General features: G+C 39.8%; 2 long non-coding RNA genes across 2 annotated transcripts; one reads left to right on the forward strand and one right to left on the reverse strand.

Moving 5' to 3' along the window:
* Positions 1 to 313: 313 nt before the first annotated feature.
* On the forward strand, positions 314 to 2,208 carry LOC118561163. Its single transcript, XR_004929820.1, has 3 exons — positions 314 to 355; positions 1,605 to 1,935; positions 2,030 to 2,208. It is a non-coding gene; the product is annotated as an uncharacterized LOC118561163 (long non-coding RNA).
* Positions 2,209 to 3,116: 908 nt separating this feature from the next.
* Positions 3,117 to 4,975, reverse strand: LOC118561165. Its single transcript, XR_004929822.1, has 2 exons — positions 4,558 to 4,975; positions 3,117 to 3,996 (listed from the first exon to the last, which is right to left on the reverse strand). It is a non-coding gene; the product is annotated as an uncharacterized LOC118561165 (long non-coding RNA).
* Positions 4,976 to 15,467: the final 10,492 nt, after the last annotated feature.

The raw sequence follows: 15,467 nt of genomic DNA on the forward strand, positions 1-15,467 counted from the left end.
ATGCAAATTGAACACGCCCCCTATCGGGTTCACGCCCACACCACCGACCTTGGATCAGCCATGAGGTCCATCTGTGGAGGACACTGGAAGCATGCCGCACAGACGGCTGACAAGGCAACTTCCTATAACTATATAACTTTCTCCCTTTAACGGCAAAGTTTCTTGTTTTAATGAGAGACTTATCTTGCTTAAACGACATCATTTTCGTCTCATAACAACGCAACATAACCCGGCATCAGCTCGCGGGATATTTGAGTGTCATGGAGAAGAGGAGAGACGGAGGGGCGCCTTTTATTACTTTTTAAGAAGTCGTCATTTGTCGGAGGAATGTATTTCTGCACTGAGGAGTGACAAGGTAAGTCATAAATATGCAGCAAGTCCTCTACTTGAAATTTGACCAATTCGGCAGTTATTTATAGTTGACAACTCTGCTTTGGATACACTTGCATTACTGTAGTACAGTCTCTGGCTCTGTTTACACGGTGAAAACAGGTTTGCGTTGCCTTTGTACTCTCCATTTACACACTACAAGGTTTAACTGTTGCATGGGGGGGGGGGGGTTCAGCTATAGCTGTGGGTTTATTTACAACAGTTTGCAGCCGAAACAGTCCTCCGCCAGCCGCTGTTTTCTTCTTCTGGGCAATTTGACACGGAGCTTCAAAAATCACAGCGCTACTAGTGGTGCGGCATGGGAATTACACCGTTTAAGTACTCTGTAAACAGGGCCTGTGACTGCAAATGTACCTATCTATGCCCTTATGTATTTTAATCAAATATGATTAAAATAAATTTTAATCCGACACTTGTAAGGCTAATTAAAAGTATGTGTATTCTACACAATGAAAGTGAGGCTAGATAAAGCTACATTTATCCATATTTTATTGTGTCAAAACAAAGATATGAATACAGAGCTTTCTAATGGGACAATTCACAAGCCAGTGAAGGACAACTATTTATATGAACTTCATTAATAAACCCAGTCAACTACTGACATGCTTTAACATGTCAGTAGTTTTTTTTAGCAAAAACTGATAATCGATTATCATTGCTGCAAATTCAAAAGTTAATATCAGAATTTATCAATGAAAGCTCCTGGCAGCAAGGCACCATTGTTCTCAGTTTATTTGTTGTCCATTTGTTTTTTCTGATGTCTTTAAACTTACTCAGAAAAGAAAACAAATCATTATCAACAACATTGTTCCATTGCAGTCTAGGTTTAAGCAATATTAACATTGATCCAGTTTAACTTTAAATCACAATTTTAAACAGCAGCTATTCTCCTTCTGATGGGAATTCTATAAAAGTACTTTTTAAAATTCCCATAAACAAAAACATTAAGGTAGGAGGACCAGGATTAAGATAGCTACATTAAAAATACAGCCAGAAAATTAATGTTCCCTTTTACATCTTAGAATGCCTGTGCATTTGATCTGACACTCAAAGTTTAAATATTTAAAAACTTTGAATTTGGAATATTTAGCTTCTCACATTTAGCATAAGTAACGTGCTCAATTTTTAGAAAGAATAAATTATGTTATTTTTACATTTTGTTTAAAATAAAAAACTTTAAAAAAACAATAACAAAATCTCTGCTGTGTTTACAGGTTGGCATCTCTAAAGCTGAATACATGGATGGTGCTGTCCAAAAGTTACTGCTGGATATTTTCTTCCAGCAGTAACAGAGGGGGTACCACAGCCAGAATTCATAGAGACATGGAGACAGAGAATGGTACAATGAAAGACATTCAAAGATTTTTGCGTCTTGATGACAACTATCCTGAAAACTACTTAATTGTGGGATCCAGCACCCACAGCCAGCACATCAACAGCCAGTACTGGATGAACCTTTTTCAAAAACTGAAGAATACATATTACTTTACTGGTGACTTCTTGGATAAGCAGCCAATTCTGCTCACCTGTTTAAATATCACTGAGGTATGTTTGAATGTAAAAGATAAATACTATATGATACATGCTTTTAAATATGGAGTATGTACTTTAAGAACTTGTTTATTTTCTTGTCTTTCAGGAACAACTCTAAAAAGTGGTTCACTTATGGAACATCATTTGTAAGATTAGAGATGCAATTGCTCCAAGTGGCCGGCCCTACATTATGTATACCTGGGGTGTCAAGCTCCAGTCCTTGAGGGCATGTCCTGAAACTTTTAGAGGTTTCCTTGGTCCCACACACCTGAATCAAATGGCACAATTAGCTCCTCAGTATGCAGTCAGGTTCTTTAGGGTCCTGGTAATTACCTGATTATTTGACTCAGGCGTGTCGGACCAGGGACATATCTAAAAGTTGCAGGACACCGGCTCTTGAGGACTGGACTTTGACACCTGTGAACCCTGCCACGGCGTTTTGGTGAACAAGATCATCTCAAACAGGTTCCTAAGCAAGCGGCAGAAACTTGCACAGTCCAACGTCTTCAGAGGACCATTCACACGTGATGAGACAGTTCGAAGTATCATACCTTCTGATGACAGAGAACTTTCTTCATGCACCGTCCACACATGATGAAACAATTGAGTTATGCTTATTTTTAAGAGCTTATATACACACAAACCTGTGACACGTGTGACATTTTCTTGTAAAAAAGAGTTTGTGGAGCAAATGACCTTGTGAGCCTGTCCAGAATGAACCTGTCACTTTCCCACACAGTCAGAAATAGGCAGCTGCAGACCCCACAACCAATAAAGGAAAAGCAGTCAAAGAAATACAGATGGAGGAATAAAAAACAGACCTCTGTTTTCACTGACTCCCATGTACTTAAATGTTTCATCATGATGTACATAATTTTTTGAATTTTGGTAACAGGTTTTATATTTTGTGTGATTCTTGTTGTGTGTGACAGCAAATATATGCTACTAAATATATTAGGACAATAACAAGAAATTTAACTTCACATTTGCCTTGTAATCTGTCATGTAGGAAAAAAATTTTAAATGACATGTTCTGTGAACCCCACCACTGCTCCTCATATTCAAGACATAATTTTTATATTTATAACAGCAAGACTCTTATAGTTCTCTGTTACTGAACACTGAGACCCAAGTTATGTACTGTTTGACAATGATGATATGGTCAAATGAGATGAAAAATAAAGTGCCTATGCTTATGTGTAACATGAAAAATTTTAATGAATCTTTGGTAAAAACCCATTACAAAATAAAGTGCAATGGTTTGTGATCAAACCAACTTGTTCTTTCCTTAGAAACATAACATTATATTGCAATGTTACATCAACTCACAGAAGAACATTCATTAAAAGTACCTTTAACAAGTGCTCTGAAAGATCCTTTTGAAAGGAATTTCTCTAACTCCAGAAGATGACCAAACTAGAACATGATCTATGAGTATTAAAAAGATGAATACATGGATCTCAAAATTGAACATGAGAAAATCCTTTTACATATGACAAAAGTCGTTGTTAGAAATCTGGGCACTATTGCGCTCAAAGCATTTATCTATTTTACAATCAACTTTAAAGAATATAAAAGAAAAATAATGCCCTATGGAAAGAAAAGTAAGTACAGTTTAAACACATGCTTTAAAATTTTTTACCTTAAAAAAGCTTAATAGCAACAGCAATAATTTCACTTCAAAAAATTGTATTTCACAATGTTGTTGGAGTAATCTTTTTAATCAGTATTTTTGCTCTATATCTTTGTCAACAAAAACAAAAGCTAACTGACTCTATTGTGGCTCACTTCCATATGTTCTTGAAAACACATTTTGAGTCAAATGGTAAGCTTTCTTTTTAAATATATTACATAGTGATATTACCTGAAACCAAAAACATTTTAGATCAAATTGGACTTTTTCCATGAAGATTTGCATGTAAAGAGTTTTTCAAGCCACGTCTGTTGAAGGACATCTCTTTCACCTTTTCCTTGGAACTCGAAGCAAAATCTCTGGGTGGCAATTCTGTCAGCATAGGTGGGAATATAGATGGCCAAGCTCTCATCCATGCTTGCTATAGCTGATATGTCAGTCTACAAGCACAATGAAATTATGGTTAATATAAAAACCGTAAAAAACTAAAAAGACTCTTTTAAGCACATGATTATTAATCTTTACAGCAGAATTTATGATTAAATGCATGACATGTTTTTTAAAAATATTAAGCTGGTTATCCTTATCTGTATCTCATTAACATCCATGTAGAACATTTGCAGTCACAGGCCCTGTTTAGAGTACTTGGTGTAATTCCCATGCCGCACCACTAGTAGCGCTGTGATTTTTGAAGCTCCGCGTCAAATTGCCCAGAAGAAGAAAACAGCGGCTGGCGGAGGACTGTTTCGGCTGCAAACTGTTGTAAATAAACCCACAGCTATAGCTGAACCCCCCCCCCCCCCCCCCCCATGCAACAGTTAAACCTTGTAGTGTGTAAATGGAGAGTACAAAGGCAACGCAAACCTGTTTTCACCGTGTAAACAGAGCCAGAGACTGTACTACAGTAATGCAAGTGTATCCAAAGCAGAGTTGTCAACTATAAATAACTGCCGAATTGGTCAAATTTCAAGTAGAGGACTTGCTGCATATTTATGACTTACCTTGTCACTCCTCAGTGCAGAAATACATTCCTCCGACAAATGACGACTTCTTAAAAAGTAATAAAAGGCGCCCCTCCGTCTCTCCTCTTCTCCATGACACTCAAATATCCCGCGAGCTGATGCCGGGTTATGTTGCGTTGTTATGAGACGAAAATGATGTCGTTTAAGCAAGATAAGTCTCTCATTAAAACAAGAAACTTTGCCGTTAAAGGGAGAAAGTTATATAGTTATAGGAAGTTGCCTTGTCAGCCGTCTGTGCGGCATGTTTCCAGTGTCCTCCACAGATGGACCTCATGGCTGATCCAAGGTCGGTGGTGTGGGCGTGAACCCGATAGGGGGCGTGTTCAATTTGCATATTTTCGAAACATTTAGATATAACATTTAACATTTAGATATAGATTTAACATTTAGATATAGATTTAACATTTACATTTAACATTTAACATTTAGATTTAAATTTAACATTTAGATATAGATTTAACATTTACATTTAACATTTAACATTTAGATTTAAATTTAACATTTAGATATAGATTTAACATTTAGATTTAAATTTAACATTTAGATATAGATTTAGCATTTAGATTTAAATTTAACATTTAGATATATATTTAACATTTAGATATATATTTAACATTTAGATTTAAATTTAACATTTAGATATAGATTTAACATTTAGATTTAAATTTAACATTTAGATATATATTTAACATTTAGATTTAAATTTAACATTTACATTTAACATTTAACATTTAGATTTAAATTTAACATTTAGATATAGATTTAACATTTAGATTTAACATTTAACATTTAGATATATATTTAACATTTAGATTTAAATTTAACATTTAGATATAGATTTAACATTTAGATTTAAATTTAACATTTAGATATAGATTTAACATTTAGATTTAACATTTAACATTTAGATATAGATTTAACATTTAGATATAGATTTAGCATTTAGATATAGATTTAACATTTACATTTAACATTTAACATTTAGATATAGATTTAACATTTAGATTTAAATTTAACATTTAGATATAGATTTAACATTTAGATATAGATTTAACATTTACATTTAACATTTAACATTTAGATATAGATTTAACATTTAGATTTAAATTTAACATTTAGATATAGATTTAACATTTAGATATAGATTTAACATTTAGATTTAACATTTAACATTTAGATATAGATTTAACATTTACATTTAACATTTAACATTTAGATATAGATTTAACATTTAGATTTAAATTTAACATTTAGATATAGATTTAGCATTTAGATTTAAATTTAACATTTAGATATAGATTTAACATTTAGATTTAAATTTAACATTTAGATATAGATTTAACATTTAGATATAGATTTAGCATTTAGATTTAACATTTAACATTTAGATATAGATTTAACATTTAGATTTAAATTTAACATTTAGATATAGATTTAGCATTTAGATTTAAATTTAACATTTAGATATATATTTAACATTTAGATATAGATTTAGCATTTAGATTTAAATTTAACATTTAGATATAGATTTAACATTTAGATATAGATTTAACATTTAGATATAGATTTAGCATTTAGATTTAACATTTAACATTTAGATATAGATTTAACATTTAGATTTAACATTTAACTATTTATTTTACTTTGTGAATTTCTGTCTTAAATGTGAGAAAAGGGAGTTAAATGTGAGAAAAGTGAGCTAAATAATCAAAATATATCAGCTATAGAATTTTATCTGAAATTTTACATTCGGCACCCCATACTTTTGGCATTCTTGAGCTGCACTGCGCTCCTCTTTTTTGTCACTGGTCAGTGATATTTGGATAGGAGCTTTTATAATTTCACCATATGAAAGCGCATCATGTGGAGATGACCAGCGAGTGGGACAGAGGCGTTTTATAGTGAAAGTTCTGCTCTCCGGAGCGAAGCTGCCGTATCCGCTCCACCGTGGCCGCTTACCCCGCCACCATCAGAACACTACAACCCCTTTACAACGCCGGAGCAGCGGACGGCAAACTGCGGTGAGACTTTAGCCCATTTTACCCACGTTATGGTGGTGCTGGAAACGTGGCGTCCCCGCCTCATGTGACCACATGTTATATGGATAATAAGAATGATAGCCGAGGTGTAGCTGCTGGTGGCACATCTCCTTTTCCCCGCTAACTGCACACACACTACAAAGTTGTCCACCTGCATGGTTTGCATTTCCCCCCACATGCGCGGAGGCTCCGTACATCATGTCGTAGCACCATGTGGCAGAGTAGAGAGCAACCAGGGTTTATGGATTTCACCCCAACCGCAGAATACAGTCTACAATCAGCACTTTGCTTCCTGTGATCTCATTCATGGATTGAATGACAGAGGCAGCAGTGAGTGATAAGGCAAAGAAAGGAGCGGTGGCTGGAGTGCTTCAGCCAGTACAGCTTGTTGCAGAGAAGGAGCTTCAGGCAGCTGGAGCCGACAGAGCCAATAATGTGCATGAACCTGCTAACCCCGTTATTTCAAATAAACACTGAAAAACATATTTCCCCTCTGTGGGACTATTTGGGGGAAATTTTTATATTTATTTATTCAGTATGGTTTGCAGGGGATTGGACTATCACTGCTTCCTGTATTAGTGCCAGTAATCCAGAAATAACTTATTCATGCACCATTGTTTTTTTTAGTTAGACTGCATGGATTAATAATTAATAAACAGAAATTTCAAATTATTTCCGTACGGGTATATTTAAGTTGTAAGTCTTTTCATAGGGGCCATACTTTAATTTACTTCATTGTAAAATCCTCTTTCTGTCGTTTACCGAAGGACGAAGAAAGACGAAAGAAATGGATAATTTCAATGAAAAGAGTGCAGGCAGACAGTCCCAGTCGACTGTAGGAGCCGTCATACCACGACAGAATTTGCAGTCTACACTTCATCTCTGGTAAATACAACTTCATTTTGCACTAGTCATTGTTCTGCTTAAATAATTAAAGCCGCAAGCGGCGTCGATCGGCCCTGCAGCCAAGCGCCTTCGCGCACGGCCGGCCACCAGCCACCGCAGAAGCTGTCACGCATTTTCCCCGCCCGTCCACCAGGCGATACACACGAACGCGTTGGCCAGCGCTCACCCACGACTCACAAAAAAATCTGGTGCACATCGGTCGATGCAGCGAGGAGATACAGCCGTTAAATAATTATAATGCATTTGGCCACCGGGCCGGACTAAATTGTTTGGCCAGCATTCACAGACTCGCTCCGTCCCTTCAGGCCTGAAGGGACAGTATCTGGATGTTATCTGGATGTTATCTGGCAATCTGATACCATCAACTTACTCTTAAAACGATCTTGTGATACGTTACCTAAAGAAGAAAAATGTGTAGAGAACTCGTTGTTTGCCCTGTTTGCCTCTGCCACTGTGCTCGCCTTCTGCCTTCCAGTCTGGCGCGCAGGCGCGGAAAACCCGGGTGAAAACAATAGCAGTGAACTACCCTATACGACATTGATTATTATGCGATATTTTTTATAATCCGTTATTTTTTTTTTTATTAATTAATTGAAATTAACGTGTTATTTTGACAGCCCTAAAAAATACAAGTGTAACTATGTTAAGAGGTTACTTTTAGCACATTTCCCATGAGACTGTGTTATGCCTACACACACACACAGTTTTCATTTCATGTTTTACTGTTGTCAATATGCTATTCTGGTTCTTTTACTTTAGAGTAATAAAGCTCAATTCAACAGCAATTTATATCTGGTGTCCTTGCTATGGTTCCAAATTAAATACAGTATAATGCCAACGGAAAGTGCTGTACATTGAAGTAAATATGTAAAATTGTATTTGTCCCTTCAACCCCATTACCATCTTCAACCCTGTTATGCTGGTCTCAACCCCGTCACACCTGTGCTGGTGAAGATTCTCAGTCATCCAGGTCATGGTCATTGCAAAAAAAGGTAAAAAACAAAGCAACTGGACTTGTTTTCCGTAGTTGAAGACGTTTCGCTTCCTCTCCAGGAAGCTTTCTCAATTTAAAAAGTCTGGAGTAATGTGGAGTAACAAGCTATATACCATTGGCAAACAAAGGCCTTGCCAATGGTAAACCGTTGCTGTGTTGTGGGCTGTAACAGCGCAACACATGATCGCCATGGGAAAAACATAGAAAATGGGTTAACTTTCCACCGCTTTCCTGCCTGGAGGCGCAACCACGGAGAACAAGTGTCAGAGATAAAAAGAGTCGTCGGCTCGCTTGGATCGCGGCTTTAAGACTACCGATCATAACTTTCCACAGTATCCCGATGTCAATGAGAATGTGTTCCCTGCATTTTCATTCTGGTAAGTTAAAGATGCACGGTTTTATTTTATAGCCTACATTGTTTCTTTCCTTCAACCGCGACACCACAAACATGCATGAATGCGCGCCCAGAGACGGTTGATATAGCATTTCATCCTCTTCGGTAGAACACACTGCCAGTTCCTACAAGGGCAGGGACATCCCTCTCCGTTTTCAAAAAACTCCTGAAGACCCAGCTCTTTAGAGAACAACATCTCTCATAGCACCACTTACAAGTTTTGCTGATCCTAGCACTTACCAGCCGTCTTGTAATGTAATGTAATCATAGGATCTTTGATAACATTATGGTTCTATATGTGTTCAACACTTCTGCTATGGATAATAATTTTAAATTGTGTTACCAGGGAAACCAGCAAATGAAATGTACAACTCGCATCCGGATTGGGCACCATCACTACACTTGGGCCACACTGAGATGAAGGCCACAAAGACTGCACGCTATGAGAGACAGGAAAACAGAAAACGGCGAAGGACTGACAGTACACCTGCGATGGATGAGACAGTTATTGATGACATTGTTCCACCAGGTAAGCCTTACAGAGCCAGCAGATACAACACCTTTTATTGCTTTTGTTGCTGTTTCAGCTGCATGATGCACATTTAGCTAAAATATTTCCTTATTTGATCCACAGTGGAGACACCAGCACCAGCAGAGGATGGAGCTGAGCAGACACTGCTGACAGAATGTGACTTCTGTCAGCGCCGGCGTGCTGAAATCAACCGGCTGCTGGAGGAGAACAGGACCCTGAAATGTGAGCTGGGCCAGAGAAAAATGGATGAACATTTCCTGAAGGATGACGACGTCAAAGTAAAATACTACACTGGACTTCCACACCTTGAAGTTGTCATGGGTGTTCTAGCCTGTGTTGGACCGTACATGACACAGAGCAGTAAAGTATTGTCACCTTTTCAGATGCTTTTCCTCTTGTTATTCTGGACTGTTTTGAAATATCTATACAGAGACCATCAAATCTTGAAGCTCAAGCTCAGTCATATTCCCACTACAAACACATCACAACTATGAAGTTCCTCATTGGCATTACACCACAGAGCTCAATTTCTTTCATTTCTAAGGGATGGGGGGGGGGGCGTCCCTGATAAGCACGTAACTGATAACTGTGGGATTCTGGACAAACTGTTACCTGGGGATTTGGTGTTGGCTGACCGCGGCTTTGACATACAGGACAGTGTGGGACTTATGTGTGCCGAAGTAAAGATCCCAGCTTTCACAAAAGGACGCTGTCAGCTGGATGCAAGAGACGTGGAGAGCACAAGAAAAATTGCACACCTCCGAATTCATGTGGAAAGGGTGATCGGGACCATCCGCAACAAATACACCATTTTGTCAGTTAAAGCACCTATTCACATGGTGTTGCCATGCAAGGATGAAGACATGACATTTCTTGATAAGATTGTGTCTGTATGTTGTGTTCTGACAAACATGGGCCCTAGTGTTGTGCTGAAATAAATGTGCATCTGGTTTCTCCTTTATCGTTATTGGTTACCTTTAAAATTGGTTTCAACAACTTCATTCTGCTGTACTGTATTAAAACAAAGAATGTTGATCAATATTGAATTGACAATTTATTTGTACTGACAATATACTAACATCTAACAAGTGGTTTTCAGCCATAAGTGTCGGTTGCATCCACACTCAAAAGCAAGAGGTGTCAGACAATCAGATGTTTTTAAGTGTTTATTTGCAAGTAGTGCAACTTGAGAAAACAGTGCACTGCAGAACGGTGCAGTGCAGTTGGTATGCTTGAAGGTAAAAGGTTAAAAAAAATGGACACATAGAAAATATAGTGCAATTTCTTATAACAATAACAAATACAATGTTTTTATAAAAAATGTGCAATACTATTAATAAATAGGTATCTATAAAACAACAATGGACACAGAAAATGGAGGTAGTGCAAATTAAATAAACAATAACAGATACAAATAAATGGAGCTAGTGCAAATTATAAATGTAGTAAACAATAACAGATACAAATAAAAATGGTAGTGCAATTTCTTATATAATAATAATAATAATAATAATAATATTAATCATAATAATGAATATATATTTCTTAAAATGTATAAATAAAGGTATCTATACAATATATAGTAATATACAATAATATAACAATATGTTATAATATACAATCTGATATTATAATATATAACAATATTTAATAATATAGAATATATGTCTTTGGACAGCTACTACAGACATGCATCACAAAACCAGGAGTCACCTGCTGCAGTGGTTGCATCAAGTCCAACACAGGAAAGGTGGAACCACTGCGTCGCACAGATCTCTTTGTCACACGCAACCATGTCATCCAGTTCCTCAGGCCCTTGGCACACGCACCACGTATTCTCTTTATGTTCTGTGGTCCTCTTCCTCGCTCTCTTTTGCCCTCTTACTTTTGGGACTTTTACAGTGTTAGGAGATTTGACAGCCATAACTCTTGAGGTCTGCAGTGCGGAGGCATCTTGTGTGTAGTGGCGGCAAATGAGCTCAGGGAGGGAAACCTTCAGAAAAAATTCCTGTGCCTTCTGCAGAAATGACTCCAAGAACCTGACATCTGGCATGACTCGGACAACGAGATCTTTCTGTGTCCACACCACAAAGTCACAGTATTTGGACTTAGTCACAAAGATCTGTGTCTGCACCTGTGTGTAGTGTCTGTGGCCTTGTTTAAGTTGATATGTGTTGTCCACAAGTTGGAGACAGAAGTCCCTGTCACCATCACAGGCCTCCTGGACAGTGTTGTTCTTGTGCTTTGCCGGACACTTTATTTCCAGGCAGCCTTTCCCACAGCAGATACAGTGAAGTAATCCATCAGGTGAAGCGCCTACTTGAGGAAACTCAGGGTTGATGTCAGTGTGGTGTGGTGCTTGCCTGGCCTTATAAACGCTCCTTGCAGTCTCCTCATGCTCAATTCCCCATCTTGTGTCTTGTGTGGTCAACAGTGCTGTTGGGTAGCACACTTTTCGCACCGTGGACACGGCCGGCTTCTCAATGTTGCAAACACCAACTGCATGCATTGCTGAGGCGGTTACTCTCCCTGCCTGTACTCCATACCAGGCAGATGACTTATGTTGCTGCTTTGTGTGGCTGCTGATGATGTTGGCTTGTTCCTCTGACACAGCTGCAATGTCTTTCACTGTCTCACAGTGCTGGAGAAGGACAGCTAGTGGAGCATTATCAAGCTGTGGGTCACGCAGACGTTCTTGCAGGGGTTTCGGCATCACAGCTGGCTGGACAGGATCAGCATAGTCGTGAAAGTAGGTCTCCATTGTGGACATACAAACTGCCCTATGCTTATGAAGAACAGGGAGCAGTGACGACAAGTCGTTCAACGTGGCTTGGGGCGTGCGTCTGCTGGCCCGTGTCCGTAGGCCAGGCATGGGACTGTTGTCATTGATGACTCTGTCCAGAGCAATCCTCTGCGCCTTTGCTGAAGTAAAGTCCATCTTGTGGGCGACTTCTCCGTGGACTTTGTTAATTCCTGCTGGTATTTTCCAGTAAGATGTCACATCTGTCACGGTCTTTTTTCCACGGATGCGGACTGCTGCCTCAATCTTAAACAATAGAGCCCCAACATGTGTACATGCCTCTGCAATGCCAGCCATGCATGTACAGTGTGCACAGCAAACCTGGCCATCGTTGGCAATGATGACCCGTGGCTTCAGGGGTCATCATTAATGCGCTGAGAGTGCAAGACCTGAGGAGAAATAAATGGACATACATTATGCAGGGAAGGACACCACTTCATTATGTTTGATTCCATGCAGGAAACCAAACATTAACCTCAACCCCTCAGTAATGTGTATACATGACTTGGGCGTAGGAAGGTTTTAAAACGTGTGTGTGTGTGTGGGTCCCAGTAAACAGTACATAGTCACACAAGATGTAAACAATTTACACATACAAAGAGTACTGAAGCTTAACCCATATTAAACAAAATACTACAAAAATTAATTTGAACATTAAAACGATAATTAAATAACCAGTAGACTACAAGTGATTAAACATGTAATTAAGAGAAAAATTAATTAATAATAACAATTTAATTCAATGACAGTAACGCTATCAATTAATTAGGTAGCCAAATACTTCTTATTGATATTGATAGCTTTCTTATTGTTGTATTTATTTTATCTCAAAAGTGGACGGGGGACTTGTCCCCCTTGCCCCCCCCCCCCCATTCCTACGCCACTGCATGAGACAAAATGACATTTATATGACAGTAAAGTATAACATCTGAAAATTAATTTCAACATTCATCTTTCTGTTGCTATCCCTCTGCTGACAGCAAAAATGCGTACTACAAAACTGCTGCATTGACTAAGCGAGTTGTGAAGCTAAGTCTGACGTGATTTTGCTTACAGATTGCCGTGAAATCATGCTCTCACGACCATGCTGTTACCTTAAAAAGGACATCACGCAAAGGTTGCATTCAAGTAAGCAAAAGGATGCTTTGAAATGCGTCCTGTTTCAGGAAAGGCAAGGTTGTAGCAACAGGACAACAGTACAGAGACTGATGGGTCCAATGGAAGGGCTAACATTAATGTTATGAGAGGTAAAATGTGGGATCTTTTACGGGAAAATACTAAAACGGCAGCGAGAAAAGGCTGAGAAACATGGAGGGTTTAGGGAGGGTTGGCAGTTAACGTTACTAACGGTTAGCAGCTACTAAACTAGCAGGTACCAGAGCGCGTCTGAGCACAGCTTACCTTTGTACGAATGACTGTGTTCCCACTGTTTGCTGGCTTTATGATCTGCAGCTCCTGAACCCATCCATTCGTAAACTGCACATGAGACTCCAAGGACTTGTAGCTTCGGGAACTGTTCTGAAGTATAGGCGCTCACACCACAAACAAGGTAGGCAAAGACGTCTGATATGCAAAACAGTGCCAACAAGTCGTCGTGGGCGCTCCACTCTTTGTTTGGAACTTCATATGGATCCAAATTATTTATTACGCTGATTTTGTCTACATACCGGTCCCTGGCTTCTCTATTTAATGTCCGTCCGTCCGTCCGTCCGTCCGTTGTCTTCCGCTTATCCGGGGTCGGGTCGCGGGGGTAGCAGCTTCAGTAGGGAGGTCCAGACGTCCCTCTCTCCAGCCACTTGGGCCAGCTCCTCAGGAGGAATCCCAAGGCGTTCCCAGGCCACCCGGGAGACATAGTCCCTCCAGCGTGTCCTGGGTCTTCCCCTGGGTCTCCTCCCGGTGGGACGTGCCCGGAACACCTCTCCAGGGAGGCGTCCAGGAGGCATCCTGACCAGATGCCCGAGCCACCTCAACTGGCTCCTCTCGACGTGGAGGAGCAGCGGCTCTACTCTGAGTCCTCCCCGGAAGACTGAGCTCCTCACCCTATCTCTAAGGGAGAGCCCAGACACACTACGGAGAAAACTCATTTCAGCCGCTTGTATCCGGGATCTCGTTCTTTCGGTCACGACCCAAAGCTCGTGACCATAGATGAGGGTAGGAACGTAGATCGACCGGTAAATCGAGAGCTTCGCCTTTTGGCTCAGCTCTCTCTTCACCACAACGGATCGGTACAGCGCCCGCTTCACAGCAGACACTGCACCAATCCGCCTGTCCATCTCCCCCTCCATCCTCCCCTCATTCGTGAACAAGACCCCAAGATACTTGAACTCCTCCACTAGGGGCAAGACATTCTCCCCAACCCGGAGAAGGCACTCTACCCTTTTCCGGTTCAAGACCATGGTCTCGGATTTGGAGGCACTGATTTTCATCCTGGCCGCTTCGCACTCGGCTGCGAACCGCTCCAGTGAGAGCTGTAGATCACGCCCTGATGAAGCCAATAGGACCACGTCATCCGCGAATAGCAGAGACGCAATCCTCTATTTAATGTGTCCCAGTGAATTCCTGATCTTTTCGGGATTTTAACATCTTTTTTCTATCTATTCTTTATGAACTTTATGAACTACTGCTACGTATCGTTAAACAGCGTCTTTTCAGCCTTAAGCCATCAACATGGCCGCCACGTCCCACAATGCAACGCGGATCCCAAGCCCTATTATATTTTCAACCTAATCTAAAAAATGATTTACTATGTGAAAAAAGTTTTAAGAAGGTAAAATGCCTTTTGCTGACTTTGTGGGTTTTGCATTTTGGATCATGTGCCGAGCATTAGTGGAAGAACCTCTCATACTTCTTTCAACTCTGCTTGAAAGAAGATACTAGTGATTATGAAAATAGCGCCCCCTTCATTTCCGGAGTGCAATAGTCCCATTTCCATATAAGGTATGAGACTGCCAGTGGTCCGTCCCCGCCCCTTTCTGCAGGCTGCAGCGGTCCTTCTCGCTGGAGGCACAGCGGAGAAACTGGAGGGAAGCAGGAGCTCAAAGAGCGGCAGGACGCAGCAGAGGAGACACCAATGATGGGGGATGTTTTCCAGCCCAGAGTTCTGCTGCACCCATCAGGTTTGGAGATTTCCTTCTTCATGCTAACTGTGTGGATGGAGCTAAAGTTTAGGAGCCGTTTTCAGCAGCTGATGGATTCCTCCTCTTCATCACAACTCGTTGCAGGCT

The sequence above is a fragment of the Fundulus heteroclitus genome, unplaced genomic scaffold, assembly GCF_011125445.2.
Source record: "Fundulus heteroclitus isolate FHET01 unplaced genomic scaffold, MU-UCD_Fhet_4.1 scaffold_570, whole genome shotgun sequence".
Lineage (NCBI taxonomy): Eukaryota > Metazoa > Chordata > Actinopteri > Cyprinodontiformes > Fundulidae > Fundulus > Fundulus heteroclitus.